The sequence below is a fragment of the Montipora capricornis genome, chromosome 10, assembly GCF_036669925.1.
Source record: "Montipora capricornis isolate CH-2021 chromosome 10, ASM3666992v2, whole genome shotgun sequence".
NCBI classification, from domain to species: Eukaryota; Metazoa; Cnidaria; class Anthozoa; order Scleractinia; family Acroporidae; genus Montipora; species Montipora capricornis.
The window spans coordinates 18,469,388-18,474,387 of NC_090892.1; the positions used below are offsets into that span (position 1 = coordinate 18,469,388).

At 37.4% G+C, this 5,000-nt stretch overlaps 2 pseudogenes; both read right to left on the minus strand.

Annotated features, from left to right (window-relative positions):
• Nucleotides 1-2,735, minus strand: part of LOC138018658 (histamine H2 receptor-like) — an 8,368-nt pseudogene extending 5,633 nt beyond the window's left edge.
• Nucleotides 2,736-4,781: 2,046 nt separating this feature from the next.
• Nucleotides 4,782-5,000, minus strand: part of LOC138018368 (uncharacterized) — a 2,109-nt pseudogene continuing 1,890 nt past the window's right edge.

Genomic DNA, 5,000 nt, shown 5'->3' on the forward strand with positions numbered 1-5,000 from the left:
GACCCCATACTCCGGGAATTATTCTCTATTATTAGGCAAACGCTTTCTTTTGTTTTCTTTGAAAAACATGGCTGTTGATCACGTGAGTGAAAATCATGAATAATGTCACATGTGAAATTACAATTTTGTCATGGCAACTTTTCCTGCGGTGCCAAATGGCGTCTTATGAACTCAATTTGTGACCCATGTTATTAATAGCTAATCAAATGGTATACATTTTCACCGTTCGATCAAAGTTTTAGAGGTTCATTTGAAATGGAATTGAAAGTGCAGTTGCTAAAGGATCCACATGAAATGGCGACGCCAATTGAGATGTGCGTTGGTTTGTTGTAAAATGACCCGTCTTGTTTCCTTGCAGCAATGTGGAACTTTCTTAAACATTTTTTTAATTCCTCGATTTCAGTGACAAATTCGTTCTGCTAGGAACGTTTTGTTTAATTTTCTTCAGCAATAATTATCTGGAAAAACGAAGTCAAACACTGGTTGGCAAAAGTATGAACTTTCAGGCCAAATGTTGTGGCTCTCTTTGTATTCCTAACATCATCATCATCATTCTTAACAGCCTCATCTTGTAATTTCAATATTTCCGATTCAGAAATACTGGCGAGTTTACATCGGCCATTTTGTTGTGTTTGGATCACGCATTATTCACTCGGTAGGGAGTGAATAATGCTCAATTAGCGAAGCAATCAGATTGCTAGAAACACCAAGATCACTGGGTGAGTATATATCAATTATTTTTCATATTGCGCTGAAATGACTTTCGACCAATTTTTTGGAACGTCTTAAGGTTAGGATATTAATGGTGACGCGAATGCGAAAACGGAAAAACATTTTTTTTTTTTTTACTTTGAGACTAGAAGCTCAAGAGAATAATGAACTTTCATGAACTTTTTTGACCGGATTAACAAGTATTATTAAATTCTCAACCTCGGATAATTCATTTCGCGAGCTCTGATCTCGGTTATCAGCTCATATACTTTAGTTTGACATTATATAGTAAATGATTGCGCTAAGCGTCGCTAAGCTAAAATTTATTTCCCGGAAAGCGAAATTTCTCTCTGATTAAAATCAAAAAAGAAAAAAAAAACTTTATTTCTGGAAAGCTTGGATCAATTCCGACGTTTAGAAGTACGCGAAAAGGCAAGAAATGTCTTTGTGATGACCCTACGTCTGTCTGACCACAAGGTATTACACAACATTGCATCTTCATCAAGTTTTTTTCGATTTCGCTCGGATTTTCTCGCTTTCCCCGCTCGTATTTAGTACTTCCAAATTTTTGGAGTTTAAGGAATTTAATAAAACAATTATTCCATTCGCGCTTGTTGGATATGAGACTGGAAATAGCCAACGAGGCTATTTACCATCTCATATCCAACGGGCGTTCATGGAATAAACGTTAAATAGCTAATTAAAAGATGTCCGTCAAGTTCACCAGGTATTATTTTGGCAGAAAGTTCAAACTGGGTAGCAGTTTTTTGTATTGATAGTGCACGTGCAGTTGACATACACTTTTTTTTTTTGGTAAGAACCTTTTTCTTTTACAGTATTGAGGCTGAGATTTAAAAAAAGAGTACATGTTGGTAGAAAGTACGAACATGAAACATCAAAAAATAAAAAAAATTGTAGTAAGTGAGAAATTAGTAAAATTTGTTGACAGATGATTGATTGAAATTTGACCACCGATTCAATTAAGATGGCTTAGACGTGCTTTAAAATTACTGGAATAAAATCTACATGATCAGGTTGTTTTCTCCAAACCGTTTGTTTAATCAGCTTTGTAGTACTCTAGAAAACAAGCGTGATCCATTCTTCTTTATTCTATATCACTTAAAATTAGAATAGTTTTGGCATACCTTAGCCAGCCTACATAATGCTAACACAGTTTTTCGCTCTCTTGTGTTTGTAGAATATCCGAACGCATATGTTCCACGGCATTTATCTCAGTTCAGCGCCCATACAGAAATGTTAGCCGAACAGCAGATACCACGAAATGCGTCCTTTTGAAAATGACTTGGGTAACGCAACAAAAAAAGGCGAAAACGAGGAATGTTATTTTCATTGCAGTGAGATGAAAAAATAACTGAGAGAGCGAATGGTGCCGTTTCCGACATCCACCAAACAAACGAAGCAATTTGCGAAAGACTTAGTACCACAAGGCTTGAATTATTGTGTCTTCTGTCACCAGAACAGACAGTGTTGCCTGGTACGGGTGCTCCCGTTTCAACAATCGACTACGTTTTCGTTCGGTGATTCCGGATTTAACTCTCATCACCTTTTGTAAATAACCAACTGGTTCTCTTCGGCCAGTTGTCTTTCATAACGCCGTTATGTTTTTGGAACCCTTACTCCTCATAATCTGCCCCACCATAAAGCTAAAAGCTTTTAATACTACTGGTTACAAGTAAATGTTTTTTACTTTACTATACTTCTTCAAACAAGGGAAGCCTTTTCACTTACTATAATTAAAGAACTGATCAGGTCAGTTAAGTTCCCTTTGTCTCAAAACTTATACTCACCGTTTCTTGAACAAACTTCACTGAGCCGTTGAGCGTTTTTCGATTGTCAAGTGTGAACGATTCTGTCCAATGCTCCTTGCAAGAAAAGAAACTGCAAAAAGGCAAACATACAGAAAAAAGTTCTATCAGAAGTAAGAAAAGGTTACCATGGATCGGCTTACTGGATTTCGCATAGCCGTTCCACATACACGACGAAGATCGATTCTTTGCTTTTCATTTACAGCTGGCATCACAATTTGATGTTTTTTTTCAGGCCCAGTTTATAATTATGCAAATAGACGGACAAAAAGAGTAAAAAGCGTAAAATGGTTTAGAGAAAGATCAGCTGAAGATAGCGCGCTCCCTGCTGAAGCTTTTAATGGTTGTAGGTGCCATCCGAGTTGTAAATATAAGACATTAGACTTGTGAAAAAAAAGGAAATCCGAGTTGTAAAAATCCGACATCCGAGTTGTGAAAATCCTACAGCTGAGTTGTGAAAATAATGCTAAGACAGAGCAAAGTTAAACCACCAATATGGAAACGTTTCATTGATGACGTTTTCTCACTATGGAACGTAAGTCATGAAACAGAAACTCAACCTGTTCATTACGTACCCAGCTATAAAATTGACACAGAAGGAGAACACTTTCCTAGACACAACAGTGCACAAGGAGAACGACTCGAAAAATAAATTATTTACAATATTTAACAATTATTCGCCGAAGGCGAAGTGATTATCGGTGAATATTCACCGAGACGAAGTCGAGGTGAATATTCACCGATAATCACTGAGCCTGAGGCGAATAATTGTTTTAGTATAAATACACAGGTGGTTATTTCAAAAAAGAAAAAAAAACATTTCAACGCGAAATCATCTTCACTTACAGTCGCAAAACGACTACTGGCAGCCATTTTGTCCGTCGAGGTGATTATCAGCTGATAATCCGAGATAGCGAGCCAATGAGAGCGCGCGATTTTGTATAATCACCTGTGTATTTATACTAATAAGACATATCACAAGCCAACTGAAACCATCCAATACACTCATTTCACTGCTTTTTATCAAGGAGATATGGAACGCCGTTTAATTTTATCGAAAATAACTTATCGCTCTTTAAATAAAACATCATAGCTTATACATAAAACTTGCTACCAAATATAAAACTTGTCACGCCATATATAAAACTTGTTTGAAAATGTAGCCCGCCTTGAAGAGCGATGCTACCCAAAACATCAATTTTTCTGGAGGGAAGTCGGCACTTTGAGAAACAGTCAAAACTAGAGAAGGCAATACCACATTATATTGACGACTAGTTGGGAGAGATATATTCCGAAATAACACGAACGACATTTCACCGTTTGTTACCTCTTATAACCCGGCTACACCGAATCTTCAAAAGATTCTCATGAAACACTGGCACATCATTTAACAGCAACCTAGACTTGCGCATATCTTTAAACAGCAACCGATTGTATCTTACAGGAAGGAAAAATCGCTCAAGGACGTTTTTAGTCCGCGTAAAACTTCCTTTAATCACGTCGCAATCATAAAAAAAACTTAAACAAAGAAGCATTTTCAAAAGGTTTATTATCAAACCAGAAGGAAATTTGCATATGATCTTCTGCTAGCAACACACTCAACTCAGCAAACAAAACTAGCCCCTGATCATTTACTAACCGCTCCTTCGTTTTCACTTCAAACCTTTCAGTTGATCATTTATAGCGAACGTAGAAGCTGAGGACTCGTAGATTTTATTAAACACTACACAAGCCGCCCGAGTTTCAATGTGAAAGTTTATTGTGGACGCGTCAGTCAGTCACAAACAAATACTGATTACATTCTAATTATGAAACCCCGAAAACTTAAAAAAGATAACAGTACTGTCGCCGTTTATGTTAACTTGGCGGTGACCATGCACATCTTTTGTCCTCTCCGGGTTCACAAATGAGTTTGAATAAATTAATCAAAACTTTTGAATCGCTGTCTTTTAGGAAAGGGGTTTGGTTTGTGCATGGTCAGGGCCAAAACAGCGAACGAAAACATAAAACAAAGTTTCATAACCATCTCCATATATCAACTATGATTTGACTTCGTACGAACGTCTTTCCTTTTTTTCTCTTTTAGCTGAAGGATCCATAGCAGGAACAATTGGATCCAGAAGAAATAGCTGTTCGTCTGCAGCGCTTTGTCCGGATAAGAAATATATGTTATTTGCCAGCTGGTAGGTCCGTATAGCGAAAACCTGTGACCGAGGTCTTGAAAATGCTGCCCGACGCCGCGGACCGAGGGCAGCTTTTTCAAGACCTCGGTCACAGTTTTTCGCTATACGGACCGACCCTTAGCTAGTAAATTGACTCGCACCGCGCTTGACAGCGAATGCAGTAAGCGACTTACAAACTGAACGTTTCAAAGAGAAATATATTTATTTGAATTCTATTTCCATGCCTCTTGCTTAAAAAAAAATCTGTTTTGAAACACTTACTTCTGTATGTAAACGGATT